The 15,730-nt window shown below is 41.7% G+C and overlaps 1 long non-coding RNA gene across 1 annotated transcript in view; it reads right to left on the reverse strand.

Annotated features, from left to right (window-relative positions):
• Positions 1 to 14,875, reverse strand: part of LOC144455497 (uncharacterized) — a 31,361-nt gene extending 16,486 nt beyond the window's left edge. Inside the window, exon 1 of the long non-coding RNA XR_013484206.1 lies at positions 14,785 to 14,875. This is a non-coding gene — a long non-coding RNA (uncharacterized LOC144455497). The remainder of the gene's footprint in view (positions 1 to 14,784) is intronic.
• Positions 14,876 to 15,730: the final 855 nt, after the last annotated feature.

The following is a 15,730-nucleotide window of genomic DNA, read 5'->3' on the forward strand; positions in this document are numbered from 1 at the left end:
AGCAGTAATATAGGAGGATTGTCTATACTAAAGGAACTTCAGAACTACCATTGTTTCTACATTAAAACACGTTCTAATTTCTATCGCAGAATGACAGCTCCCCTGATGCACCTCCCCCTGAATACACATTCCCTGGGGAAGTCAGTCTGGGAGGAATGGCAAGTCCTCAAGTAGGAAATTGTGAAGATAACAAAGAAAATGAATTCTGTCTGATGAGGAGAAAAGGGATAAAGCATAAAGAGACTGATGATGCACGGGGTGCTGAGGCTGCATACATAGCCTCGTTTTATGCTTCAGTTGATAAGACTAATTAGCAGGTCATTGAGCCATATTATCACCCTTGTTACCTCTTACAAGGAATCTTGTTAAGTCTCATATGTGTTAGTTAGTTTCAAGTGTTCAAGTAGCCTTTCCTTCTTCCTTTGTCTCTGCTTCCTGTTCTCCCGTTCTCCTCTCCCTCTTCAATGATTTTTCTTCCTTGGAAAGACATCCTCTCAGTCCTCCTTGATCTTGAGGCTTTCCCTTAGGAATTATCTTGTGGCTAACTTCTTTGTACAAAAAGCTGTTTACATGTTGCCTTCCCTGTTAGACTGGGAGCCCTTCAAGATTGGGGCCATCTTTTGCCTTCCTTTGTATCTCCACTGATTAGCTAGTTCCTGGCATGTAGTAGGTGCTTAATAAATGCTAGTTGACTGACTTGTTTTTACTCTCATGCCCTTGACCCATTTTTCCAAGGCATGATTCTTCCTTTCCCAAATGACCTAGAGAGTGGGAAGGTGTTTTTCTATCTCCTTACCTTCTCTTCTAGGAAAGAAATCAGCTTCTAATTTGACCACAGTGTGCACTTATTCATGAAAGAAAGACAGACATTCTGCATTCTGTGCAGATCACTGCAAGATTGTCCCTGCCTTTCATCCTTGCTGAAATCCTTTGGTCCTCACTTCCCCGCCATCCACATTGTTAGCTTCCAGCTGCTTCTTATGGAGAATGTTATAAACTGCCTGTTAACCTCGCCTGTTTTGCCTTATTCAAGGCTCAGTGGTTTACATTTCCGAAGTACTTCAAGTTTGTTCTTTGCTCATGTCTGACTCTTCAAGACCCCATTTCTTGGCAAAGATACTTGGAGTAGTTTGCCATTTCCTTCTCTAGCTCATTTGACAGATGAGGAAACTGAGACAAACAGGGTTAAGTGACTTGCCCAGGGTCACATGGCTACTAAGTATCTGAGGCTGGATTTGAACTCACAAAGATGAGTCTTCCTGACTCCAGGCCCAGCACTCTATCCACTGCGCCACCTAGCTGCCCTTCAAGGGACAGCATGGTGTGATCAAAAAGCCCTGGATTTGGAATCATAGGAACTGAGTTTGAATCCTGTCTCTATGTGCTAAACGAGGGGCAAGCTACATAAATTTACTGTGCCTCGGTTTCCTCTGCTGTAAAAAGAAGAGGGTTGGATGATCTTGAAGGGCCTATATTCCATGGTTATATCATTTAGTTTGTAAAGAATGTGCCTCAGAACAACTCTTTCAGGTATAAAGGGCAAATATTATCGTCCACATGTTTTCAGTAGTGTGGAAAATGGGATGCTGTAGGGCACAGAAGGGAATGAAGGTGGCAGAATATTCCTCTGGGGTGATTTGTGACACTGCGAATAATAGAAACATCTGGATTGGGTGATGCTGATGCTGCTTAGAAAGGTTTTTTTACATTTGTAAATAAAGTTTTGACATATTTAAAAGACATCAGAGCCCCTCTTGGCTCTCAGGTGGTACAAAAGCATACAGACGGGCAAGATTCAACCCTCTGGCCATAGTTTGCAGGTGCCTGCTATAGAGATTTGGGAGATGCAGATACTGGGAAGGGGGCTGGCACATTCTAAGCTAAACTAGCTTTTTGTACATGGTGGTGAGTAGGGCATGTGATGAGAAGAAGTAGTAGAAGATAGCTGACAAGGGTGTTTAGGTATGGAGTCAGGAAGACCTGGGTTAGAGCCTGACAATGCAGGAGGGAGAGAGACTGGTTGCAGCTGGGACTGGTATGGAAGCCTCAGGATCCTGGGGGTCTAGTCATTGATTGTTCTTCTCCTCTCCTCCTCTTCGGGTCATCAGGGTGCTAAGTGGGGCAGGAAGGTGGGGTGGGCTGCTCAGGGAGGTCTGCATCACTCTAGAGATATTGCTCATGCTACTCTACAGCCCACAAACAGAAGACCTCAGAAGCCACATTGAGAACCTGTGGTCAGGTCCAGTGTAGCACTGCCTTTTGGAATGGTCCTAGCTGAGCTTACTCCTGACTTGCCAGCCCCAGGGAAGGAGGGGGCCTGGCATCAGACATGAAACACCCGACCCTTCACAGAGGCAGAGCTACCACACAGAGAGGTTCATTGACTTGCCAACAGTCATTCAATTGTTAAGCATCAGAACTAGGAGTCTGCCCAGACCACTTCACTCTGAAGTCCAGGACTTTTGACGCTATACCAAAGACTATAATCTAAAGACCCTCCCAGCCCTGAACTTCTATCCTTCTGTGATTCTTATGGAGGATGGCTTGCAGTCCAGTTTGGAGAGATGTTAGCTGCTGCTATTAGATCTGCCTCTATGGAGATCAGCCTCCGCTTACCAGGAAACAGCAAGCTATTCTGAGTCCACCTGGCTCCTCCCTTTACACCAAGAGCAGAAAGTTTGGGATTAGCACTGTGACAGCACATTAGGCATTCTTGTATGAACAGATCTCCCTGGGCTTCTCCCCCCAAATACTCCCCAGAACCTGGAGAGATTTAGAATAAGTTATTTATCATTCTTTTCTCTCAAATTCTGACTCCACTTGTTTCATTTAATCTAATAAAGAAGGAGGAAAAACTCCTTACTAATCAAAGTCCCCCTCTACCCTCCACCCATGGCTTTGTTTCAGAAAGCAACAGCTAAAGGATAGAGCAATGATTAAATTACTTTCAGTACTTGGAGAAAGGATGAACTGGGTTTGAGTCCTGCCTCTAGCACTTACTAGCTGTGGAACTCTGAACAAATCATTTCATTTCTCTCAGCCTCAGTTTCCTCATCTGTAAAATGGGGATAATAAGAGTGCCTACCTCAGCTGTGAGGGTGGTTGTGAGGTTCAATGAGATAACACATATAAAGCACTTGACCAACCTTTAGGCACTCCATACATGCTAGATATTATCATTGTATGAAACCGCATCATTGCTTGAGGGGAAAATTAGAAAGTGTTTTGTATTATTAGAAATATTTAAGCAATGCCTTAAGTATCATATCATTTTTCAGCTTCTTGGCTTATTAAAATTCTTTTTACATTATACTAGATTATTTGCTTCGGTTAAGTGGATTTCTTCTGATTGGAGATTTACCCAAAAAAGAGAGCTTATAATTTGGAGAAGCATATTAGTGACCCGAAGCTACAACTCTTCTCCAAGATAACTCAGAGCCCTGGGTTAATCTCCCTTTTCTGGATTGTTCTTATCTGGTGTCTTTCTGCTAAGTCTCGAAGGCATGTTGCCAGGCCGGAGGATGGCTCCCTGATGCCACACTGCCCATAGAGTAGTCAGCTTACAGGAACACTTAGTTTCACTTTACTCAAGTCATTAACTGTCTATGGATCCCCAAATGACAATTAAGATTTCCTGAAACTTCCTATCATTGCTAGCAAAATGAATACATTTATTCAACTTTGTTAAAAATAACATACCAATAATAATCTTTCTAGACATCATCAAGGACGGCAGAATGGTCTCTTGAAGTAGCAATCACGGTCACATCCACTTTAGAAGGTGTGAATACACACAACACAAGCCAGGATTTTTTTTCCTGGTCTGGTCCAAGCAAGTGCCTGCCGCCTTTTTTTGGTCCTTGCTTTAAAGACTCTAAAGCAGTGGTTACTAATCTTTTCTGTGTCTCAGACCCCCTTTGCAGTTCGAAAGCCTATGGATCCCTTCTCAGAATGACATTTTAAAATACAAGAAATAAGATACGTAAGATTACAAAGTACCCCAACCATATTGAAATACAGTTATCACGATATTAAGAACAGCAACAACACATTCTCAGACTTTTCCCCTGCCTGGGTTGAGAACCCCCCACTACTAGATGCAGTGTGCTGGAGTAGATAGATTTCGAGAGCTTCAGAAAGAGCTGAGTTCAAATTCTTTCTCTAGACACCTAGCTGTGTGATAGTGGGCAATTGAATGAACTTTTCTATGCCTTAGTTTCTGCATCTGTAAAATGAGAATGATAATAGCACCTCCCTCACCTACCAGCTGTATGATGCTGGGCAATTTACCTAATCTTTCTGTGCGTCAGTTTCTCCATCTGTAAAATGGAGGTGATTATAGTGACTTCTTCAGAAGACTGTTACGAGGCTCAAATGTGATAATGTAGGTCAACTTCTTTGCAAAGCTTAACAAGCTATAAAAATATCAATCTTTATTATTTTCTGCTTGGAAATGCCTCATATTTATGTGGAAAATTGCTTTACAAAGCGCTTTAGCTAACAGCCCCGTGAGGTAGGTACTATTCTTATCATGCCCATTTTACAGAGGAAGAAACTGAGTCTCAGAGAAGTCCAGGGACTTGCCTAGATTTTCCGGGCAGACTTGCAGCAGGGCAGACCCAGAGGACCCTGTCCTGGCTGACTGACCCTGGTTTTATTCACCACCAGCAAAGAAAGTGAATCACAATAACGAATCACAATAGTGAATCACAACTGCAATAGTGCACCGACTGCTCAGCAGCCATAAGTCCATCTCCATCATAATAGATAAACTGAAGAAAAGGGATACAGCACCTTAATAGTTTTTTTTAATGGTTTTCCTTTTAGAACTCTCCACTCCCCAATCAACATCTATTACATGCCTACTATGTGCCAGACAGTGGGCTAAGTACTGGGGATACAAAAAGAGGCAAAAATAGGCCCTGCCCTCAAGGAGCTCACACTCTAATGGGGGAGACAACATGCAAAAGAATACGGATAAAACAAGCTATATACAGGAGAGAAAGGAAATGATTAATAGAGGGAAGGCACTGAAATTAAGAGAGGTTGGGGAAGACTTCCTATAGGAGGTGGGATTTTGGTGGAAGGAATAGCGCTGAAGGTAGCACTCAACCATTGGGCTGCTTTTCTGGGAAGCTTATTCCATCTTTTCAGTTGGGACTGGTAGGATAACTACAGAAGCAGATGAAAGAGGATACGTGAGGTCTTAATGTGGAGAGCTCATGGGGGGGGAATGAACAAGAAGGGGTAGAGATGAGGGAAGGAGACAAGTGAGGGGAGGACGTCAGGAGGTTAGGGAGGAGGATCAGAATGAAGAAGAAAGGGTTCTACATTTCCTTATCAAAGAAATCAAGCTTTCGCTTGCCATTCACAGCCCCATTCCCCAATGACAGAAGGTGCCAGTTCTTAAGCCTTCTTTAATCTGTCTGAAAACACTGGCCTTGAGAAGGCTATTCTTTGCCCTAAGCCTGGGTTCATTTATTAAATGGAGATAATAAAACTGGCATTAACTCCTCTTCCAATTTTTTTTTAAAATGAGGAACATACTTTGTAAACCTTAAAATGCTAGGTGAAAATGGCTTATTCCCGTTTTAGAGAAGAGGCAGCTGAGGTCTAGAGAAGCACCCATGTTTACTAGACTAATCTTTGGTGTGCTAGCCTAGGGACCTAAGCATCAATTATAACGTTGTTTTTAATGGGAAAATATTTTGAGTTCCAAAGTGCCATCTTACAAAACAAACTATTTGGTCTTAAGGATAAGGGACTGGACTGGTGATTTAATTGGTACAAGAAACTCCCAGGGGAAGAAATTTCCTCTACTAAATCAGGTCAACATCTTTTCTATAAATTAGAGTCTTAGAGCATGGAGTCTTAGATTCTAGAACATGGAGAAGTTATGTGACTCATCTAGGGTCACAAAGCTGGTATGCGTCAGAGTCCAGGCTTAAATCCAGGACGATCTTGGTTTCAAAGTCATCTGTCTACACACTATATCCTGTCTTAGAACACAGAGTGTTGATAAACTGGAAATTGTTAAATAATGTTATTACTCCTTTATCCAAGCTAGAAAGAATAGGAGTGCTTGGATAATTGATATCCATCGATAATCCCAAAGCTTCATGTCAGCTAATGCCTTCAATCCTCTCCCAACAAACTTTTTCCCAGAGTTAACAAGAGCCCTCCTCTCCTTCTGCCCACTAACTCTAGGTAAAGAAAGTAAGAGTACACCAGAAAAGAGATAGAGAAAGGGCCTAGGAAAGCTATAGATAAGAATAACCAGGATCTGAGTAACTGAGAATTAATTGTGTCTTTAAAAATTCAAAGGACCAAGTCTGGAAGAAGATGATCTTCCATTTTCTGGCAGTGTTAAGCGCAGGCCTTGGGCAACTTACAGCATCTAATTCAATCAAATAATCATTAATTGAGCACCTACTATGTACAAGGCACTGTGTTTAGCTGCTAGGGGTATGAAAATGAAAAATCATGCAGTACCTGCTCTCAAGGAATTTACTATCTACTGGGGGCAGGTACAACCTGTCCACAAATAATTCCTCACCTGTAAAATGAGAAGGTTGGATAAAATAATTTTTAAGGGTCCTTTCAGCCTTTATGAGTTTCTTCCACTCTTAACCTAAGAAGATTATATTGGCAGTTGTCTAAAGGATGGATTAGTGAGGGGAGAGGCTAATTAAACGAAGTCTTTTTTGGAGTCTTAAACCACAATCTAGCTAAGGGCTTCAACTAGGGTGGGCACAGTGTAAGTAGAAAGGAGGAGATGGATGAAGGAGGTATCTTGGAAATAGAATTGATAGGAGTGGGCAATTGATCGAATTAAGGGAGTGATGGAGAAGGAAGAAGCAACAGTTTCCAGCTTGGATGTCTGATTTGGGGGACACATTGTGTTGAGTTTGAGATGCCAGTGGAACATCCACGTGGAAAGGTGCAATGGGCACTTGGATGATGCAGAGATGAGGGATGGTATACTCAGGTCATATTGGGTAGTCTGTAATGGTTCCCCACGGTCCCATCACGGGCCTTTCTGTTCTCTCTCTATCTTCTCTTGGTAGCTCCATCAGCTCCCATGGATTTAATCATCCTTTCTATGCATGTAATTCACAGAGAGAGCATATGTAGCTGTATGTCCAAAACAACTCAGTATATTTCCCCAAAACCCTCCCCTCTTCCAAATTTTGCTTGAAGGCGCCACCATCCTCCAAGGTTCATAACCTCAGTATTATCTGATTCTCTCTGACCCGATATGTCCAGCCAGTCGCCAAATCTTCATTTCTGACTTCACAATATTTCTTGCCTCTAACCCTTTCTCTCTGCTCACAAGGATACGCCTTACTTTAAACCCTCATTGCAGCTTTCCTGGATTATTGCACTAGCCTTCTAGTTAGCATCTCTGCCTCAAGTAACTCCCATTTCCAGTTCATCCTACATGCAGCTAGCAAAGCAAATTTTAAGTACAGATCTGACCATGTGACTCCCCTCTACATTCAACTCTAGGTAGCTTCCTAATGTCTTTAGGATAAAATGTAAACCCCTCTAGTTTTTAAAGCCCTACACTGACTGCCTCTAACCTATCTTACTTGGCAGTGTGGTTTAATGGATAGAGGGCTGCCCTTAGGCCTTAGGAGTCCTGAGTTCAAGTCCTACTATAAGAGCTTTATTTTTGGCCAGAATTTGATACTCACCTATTTTAATATGTTGTATCTCTGAATGAAGGGCAGCTAGGTGGTACAGTGGACAGAGCACCAGTCCTGGAGTCAGGAAGATCTGAGTTTAAATCCAGCCTCAGACGCTTAATAGCTATGTGACCCTAGGCAAGTAACTTAACCCTGTTTACCTCAGTCCCCTCATCTGTAAATGAGCTGGAGAAGGAAATGGCAAAGCACTTTAGTACCTTTGCCAAGAAAATTTCAAATGGGGACATGAAGGGTTGGATGTGTCTGAAATGACTGAACAACAACAGCCTCTTAATGAGAAATTAGACGGCATAATTGACAGAGAGCTAGCCCCCACATCAGGAAGACCTTGATTTAAGTCCTGTGTGACCCCAGACAAGTTACTGACCCTCTCAGCACTCTAGGCAACTTTCTAAGATTACATGTTGCAGAAGAGGAGCTGACTTGTATTGGCTGAAGGAATTTCTTCATCTGGGAGTTCTCTATATCAATGTAATTACAGGTCTGGTCCCCATCCCTTTGCCCACTCTGGAAGGTGACCCAGCTCTGCTACTAACCAGGTGTGGCATTAGGCAAGTCATTAAAAATCTTTGAGCTTCTCTCCAATTTTTCCTGTATGTATCTTCTGGGTAGATGGCTGTTTTCATGCTGTCTTCCCTATTAGACTGTGAACTGCTTGAAAGCAAGGACTGTCTTTTGCCTTTCTTTGTATCTCCAGTAGGTGCTTAATAAATATGCTTGTTGATCCACTGACTTTGAGTCCCATTTTTAAAAAAATCTGTAATTTCTAGGGCTGTCTAGATGCAATTTCTAGATGTCTTCTGTGGTCCCTCCCACCTCTCCCAAGTTTTTACTGTAGTACGGGAGTCACATGGGTCTGTTGCCCTGTGTCTTTGGCCACAGGCATATGCCTATGCCTCACTGCCTATGCCACCAGATGGAGTGGTGGCTCCTTACTCTTCCTGAAGTTGTTTGGGTTTCAGACTCCTCAGGTTAGTTTCCATGGAATTTGATAACTTATCTAGAATAAATTAAAGGAAAATTTTTCGGAGGGAAAGGGATGAGGAAGCACAGAAAAGAGCTTCTGAGGACAAAGGGCTGGAACCAGAGTAGAAGAGGTCTGTGTTTGAATCCTGCCTCCAAGACCCTGGGCAAGTCATAACCACACTCAACCTCAGTTTCCTCATGTAGACCATACAAAGATAACCATCCTTGTGTCTACAGAGAAAAAGCATCTCCTAGAGGTGTCATGAGACTTAAACGAGGTAATGTATTTAAAACACTTTACAAACCTCAAAGCAATATGTAAATGTCAATTATTATAGTTACTATTCTTAATTTTTCTCTACTGAAAGTGTGTGTGGGGGGGAAGATCATTGGGTTTAGAGTCAGAAAAACTTGATTCTGTCACTAATTACCTAAAACCAGGCAAGTTACTTGAACTCTATGGGCCTCAGTTTCCTTTTCTGAAAATTGAAGAGCTTAGACCAGGTGATGTCAAGGTTCCAAATCTCACAAGTACTGAGCAGAAGACAGAAGAGGTTTGAGAATGATGGTTGGGTGGGGAGGAGGGGTGAAGCAAAACAAGAGGAAAGGAGAATGTCTGGTAGAGAGTAGGAAGGATATTTGGTCTGGAGTTACTAATTTGCCAGACAATACTGCCTTTTACGACATTTAAAAATGGCCTTTTCTAAGATAGGGTAGGAAGCTTGGATTTAATTGCATCCTCATCAACTATCCTACCAAAACCTGCTATTCCCAGTCTCCAAACTGCCTTCTATGGTTCTTAAGTATAGATGTCTCCCAGCCTCTGCCTCTTTTGTTGTCTACGGTAGCTGAGCCAATCCTGGTGGGAGCCTGTTAAGGCCAGCAGTATCCCATTGTTTCTGTAGCCCTAATAATCTGCGTTTATTTTTTTTCTCCCACATAAAGGCTGAAATTGTCTCCCTTTGACTCCTTTTCCCTCCCCCATCATGCTTGTCAGCCTGCAGAATGGGAGCCTCATCCCTAGGTCATTGGTGCTAATTGTCTGATGCACTTTAGAAAAAGTCTGTTTGAATCTGAGCATTTAGAGAGAAAGTGGAGAAATGTTGACATTAGGAAAGAGGAATCCACGTAAAATATTCATGGCTTTTTTCTCTGTTAATTGAAATCAGTAACCTCTCTGCCTGAGGAGACTCCATGAAATTTTGATACAACCTATCCCACTCCCCCCACACAGAACCATCCCTCTCTCCTACAAATGAAAGAAAACCAAGTTGGGGTTGTGTATAGGGGTGTGCTAGCAAATGTTTAATAACCTGTATCTGAAAAAAAAAAGTGCAAGGACACACTCTTATATTTAATCCACATGACAATTTTTCCATCACTTTCTTTAGTCTAGAGCAGACTACCAAGGCAACAATAAACAAAGTCCTGATTTGTAGCATTTGATGATCTGTGAAGTGGAAATGCTTATACTGAAAATTTAGCAATCGGGCTCCAGCACATGACTGGGTTCAAGACCCCCAAATCCAAGGATATCAGTGTGAGAAGGATTGGGAAGAAGGACTGGGAAGACCTCCATGAGCAGAAGGAGGCCAATAAGAACCAAGAAAGCAGTTTATACAATGATAACATTATATGAGAAAAACTGCTTTAAAGACTTCAGAGCCCTGCTCAATGTAACGATAAGCCTTATGCCCAGAAGATTGAACATGAAACATGTCGCTCGCCTACTGACAGAGATGCTGGGAACTTAAAAGGCAGAGAGAGAGACACACATATACATACATACATATATATATATATATACACACACACACACACACACACACACACGCACATATATACATACATATATATATACACACACATATATACATACATATGTATATATATATGTGCATATATACATATATACATATAACAGATATGATCAATATGGGAATTTATTTTTGCTGGATTATGCATGATTATAACAAAAATAATTGAAAAGGATGGGACCCTTGTGGCCCTTTTGTTCAATGAGCTTCCCCTAGTGGTGGTCATCTACTCTTTTTCTTTTTTTTAAGCATTAAAATTTTTTTTTTAGTTCCAAATTCTCTTTTTCTGCAAGCCCTTCCCCCACATCATGAGAAGGCAAGCAAATATGGTATCAATTATACATGTGAAATCATGCAAAACGTGTTTCCATTTTAGCCATGCTGCAAAAAAAAAAAAGCAGGAAAAATAAAGAAAGTGAAAAAATTGTACTTCAGTTTGCACTCAGAATTCATCAGTTCTCTCACTGGAGGTGGATGGCATTTTTCTGGACATCTGGTCTTGACGTGACAGTCTCCAAGAAGGGAAGAGCCCCAGACCTCCCAGGCAGCCCATTCCACTTGTAGACAGCTCTCATTGGCATGAAGTTTTTCCTAACATCAAACCTAAATCTGCCCCTGTCCAGCTTCTACCCATTGCTCCCTGTTCTGCCCTTGGAAGCCAAGTAGAACAAGTCAAAAACCTCCTTCATATGACAGCTGCTCATCGGAAGACAGCTGTCATGTCTTCCCTCATCCGCCAAGCTTCAATTCCCCAGACTGAACAGGCTCACTTCCTTCCCTGATCCTCCTGAGGCACTGTGGTGAGGCCCATCAGAATCCTAGCTGTCTTTCTCTGGATGACCTCTAGCTTATCAGCGTCCTTCCTAAAATGTGGCAGCCAGAACTGAACCTGATACCCCAGGTGGACTCAGACCAGGGCAGAGGATAGCACAATTCTCACCTCCTTGTTCCTGGAAGTTCTTTCTCTCAATGCAGCTGGAAGCTAAATTAGCTTTCTGGTCTGCTATTTCATCCTATTGATTCACATTGAACTTACAATCCACTAAAATCCCCAGATATTTTTCAGATGGACAGTGATTGAGTCATGGCTCCCCATACCAGACTGGCTATGGTATAAGGTTTTAGATTTATTCTTAGTTGACTTATCCCAGTGTTCTAGCCCAGGGGTGGGGAGCTTAGAGCCTTGAGGCCACATGTGTCCCTCTAGGTCCTCAAGTGTGGCCCTTTGACTGAATCCAAACTTCACAAAACAAATCCCCTTAATAAAAGGATTTGTTTTGTAAAACTTGGACTCATTCAAAAGGCCACACCCAAGCACCTAGAAGGCCTTGAGTCTGCAGGTTCCCCACCCCTGTTATAGCCCCATCACCTAGCTCGTTAGCTACCCTGCTAATCTTTGTGTCACCTGCAAATCTGAAAAATAAGCTTCATTTGTCTTTTATCTATGTCCTTAGTATTAGGTTTAACACTACAAGGCCCAGGAATGCCCTGGGATATTCCTCTTGGAAACCTCTTCCCAAATGGGCATCTAGGCATTATTAACTTGGATCTCTCCATTTAACCAGTTCCAGGTGTTTCCTGTTAATAGTCTTCGCTTACACCGTGCATTTTATCCCAGAGGTTGATAACACAGAGGCAGCTAGGTGGTAAGATGCATAGAGTATGGGACTTGGAATTAGGAAGACCTGATTTCAAATTTTGCCTCACTCACTAGCTGTGCAACTCTGGACAAGTCACTTAACTTTTCTGTGCCTCAGTTTCCTCATTTGTAAAATGGGGATAATAAAAGCATATTGCAATAGAATAACTCTACCTCATAGGCTTGTGGTAAAGGGGAAATAACATATGTAAAGTACTTTGAAAATATTAAAGCTTGGGGTAGCTAGGTGGTGCCATGGATACAGCTCTAGCCTTGGAGTCAGGAGGACCTCAGATATTTGACACTTACTAGCTGTGTGACCCTGGGCAAGTCACTTAACCCCAATTGCCTCACCCCCCAAAAAAAATTAAAGCTCTGTATCAATGCTAACTATTATTATTCATCTTCCCTCTGTACACATTTTTAGAACAATTTCCACTTTTTTCCCTTTCCCTTCACTCAATTTAGCAAAGTTTTGCTCCCCAGACAACTCACTGAGATCCCAAACTAACTGGAAACATCCTTAAAATGCATTTACTTGAGCATATTCTAAGCTTTCAAAATTGATGTAAGTGGGAAGTTAGTAGGAAAAGCACTGGCTTTGGAACCAGAGGATCCAGGGTCAAAACCTGGCTCTGCCATTTGCAAGTCACCTCCTTTTCTGAGCCTCACATTTCTCCTGTCTAAAACAAGTGGTTGGACTCTAACACCATGTGATTCTATAAGCACTCTGTAAGCAATGCCTTAGGTTGTTTCAGTAATATTGTACAGGAACATCATGATAATAGCTGATATTTACATATTTAAAGTTTGCAGGGTCCTTTACGTATATCCGATACCATTTGGTTTTCCCAATAACCCCAGGCAGCATGATGCTTCTTACTTGAGGCTCTGGGTTTTTGTCAGCCTTAGGGAACTCCATTCACTAATATAGATGCAAGCTATCTGCGACTTAGTAGCACTAACTAGCATTTAGATAGAGATTTAAGGCTTACAATCAGTTAATCAACACACTTTTATTAAACATCTACTATGTGCCAGGCACTGTGCTAAGAGCTGGCAATACAAAAAAAGGCAAAAGCCGGTCCTTGTCTTCAAGGAGCTCCCAATCTAATGGGAGAGACAACATATGAACAAATATATACAAGGCAAGCTATATACAGGATAAATACAAATAACAAACAGAGGGAAGCACTAGAATGAAGAGAGATTACAGAAAGCTTCCAGCAGAAGATGGGATTTTGGTTAAAGCACTTTACAAATATCTCTTTTCCTCACTGGTAGATAGGTGCTATTATGCTTCTCATCCTACAGATGAGAATACTGAGGCAGGTTAATGACTTGCCAATGATCACAGAGCTGATGTGTCAGAAGCAGTCTTTAAAACCCAGATCTTCCTGACTCCAAGCCCAGAATTCTGTCTACTGTACCACACTGCCCTATTATTGACATTTTAGTATAGAAGGTAACAGTGGCTCAGAGAATTGCCCATGATTCTTCCTCAAGTCAATGGCAGCCATAGGATTTGAACTTTCTACTTTGCCATGTTGCCTCCCAGTTCATGCTTTACTGTACAATAATTAGAGTTTTCCATTTTTCATGTCATTGTTTATTTTATAAACTTAGAGGTTAAAAGCCTTTTTTTCTTCATGTCATCTTTTAGAAATGATTAATAAACCCAACAAATTAATAAACTGTGTGTTGCTCTTCCTGTTCCTTTCCCTGCTTTATTGGAATGGAGCATGGTACCATGGAAAGAACATTCACCCTAAGGTCAGAAGCCCTGGATGCAAATCCCACCTTTGATGCTTACTACCTGTATGACTTATGACTCTGGCTAGTCACTTAAATTTCCTGGTCCTCAGTTTCCTAATCTATAAAATTAGAGGGCTGGACTGCAGGGCCTCTAAATTTACTTTCAGTTCTAAATCTATGATCCTATGTGGATTTTTGCCTTCATGTAAATGGGAGTAGCAATTTCTTACTCTAGTCTACTTCTCTAACAAAAAAAATAAATAAAAATAAAAACAATGTTACACAAGACGATACATGTTTTTCTTTCACTTTCCCAAGAAATCAGAAGGGGTAGTAGCATTTCCAGTGATGTGGTGCTGCTACTTAACATTCATGATATCCTTCACTGTTCTTCCCTAAGTATTCATTTCCCTGTCCTCCCTCCCAAGAGTCAGGCACTGGTCTGCACATCTAACATGAAAAGGCTTGACAAGTGCTTTCAAAATCATTCGGCAGATGAGAGAGAGAGAGAGAGAGAGAGAGAGAGAGAGAGAGAGAGAGAGAGAGAGAGAGAGAGAGAGAGAGAGAGAGAAGAGAGAGAGAGAGAGAGAGAGAGAGAGAGAGAGAGAGAGAGAGAGAGACAGAGACAGAGAGAGAGAGAGACAGAGAGAGACAGAGAGAAGAGAGGAGAGAGAGAGAGACAGAGAGAGACAGAGAGACAGAGACAGAGAGAGAGAGAGACAGAGAGAGACAGAGAGAGAGAGAGAGAGAGAGAGAGAGAGAGAGAGAGAGAGAGAGAGAGACAGAGACAGAGAGAGAGAGAGAGACAGAGACAGAGACAGAGATTACCTGCTCTTAGGACTGTGTAATCTTTGGAATTTACATGGCTTTTACCCCAGCTCCATCCTGTATTCCCTACCTGTGTCATCTGTCAGGGAAATGTTGGTGAAGGTGCTATCTTCCTCCACTTTGCAAGGGCTGTTCATCTTGCTTCAGGGTTCAAGCCAGTGGATGGAGGAAATGGGAGAAAGAGAGATAGTTGTCCCCCACATACTCAGTGTCCATGTGACTCTACTTGTTAAATCATTAATGAGGAAGTGGAACTTGTAACCTGGTGCTACCTGATCCTCCCAGTAACTGCCACGAGGCCTCTGGCCTTAGCACTGAGTCCCATGAAAACTGTCAAGGTACAGAGGTAAAGAGTTACAGGCACAAAGCAGAGAAGTGCTGAGCAGACGCGAGTCTATGGCAAAAGGGCGTTCCAAAGACTGCTTCTTGAATTAATCAGTAATCACATGAATGTCTACTATGTGCTTGGCACTGGGGCATCAAAGACAAATGAATGGATGTGTTAGGTGTTGGGGAGCAACCATATGAAGGGATGAAGTGGAACGGTCCTTATCTTCAAAGTGTATATACAGAATGCATTTTTTAAAAAAAATATAAGGCAATTTGGGGAGAAAAGAAACTATCAACTGGGCAGGATTAGGAAAAACTTCATGTTGAAGATAGAGCTTGAGCTGAGTCATGAAGGAAGTTATGGGGTGTGTGTGTGTGTGTGTGTGTGTTTACACATAGATGTCTTATACTTTACACTTATAGACACATACACATATATACCTATATGTTTATATGTATATATACTATATTAGATGTTTATGTGTGTATATACCATACATGCTTATTACACTAAACACACTTGTGCATATATACTACATGTACTTATATGTACAATGCCTGTTCATATGTGTATATACTTCATATATTCATATGTGTATATATCACATATATACTATGTGTGTATTATATGTGTGTATGTGTATAGGCCTATATACTACATATGTATACTATAAGTTCCTTGAAGA

Source organism: Phascolarctos cinereus, unplaced genomic scaffold (genome assembly GCF_003287225.1).
Source record: "Phascolarctos cinereus isolate Bilbo 61053 unplaced genomic scaffold, phaCin_HiC Scaffold_9;HRSCAF=440, whole genome shotgun sequence".
Classification (NCBI taxonomy): domain Eukaryota; kingdom Metazoa; phylum Chordata; class Mammalia; order Diprotodontia; family Phascolarctidae; genus Phascolarctos; species Phascolarctos cinereus.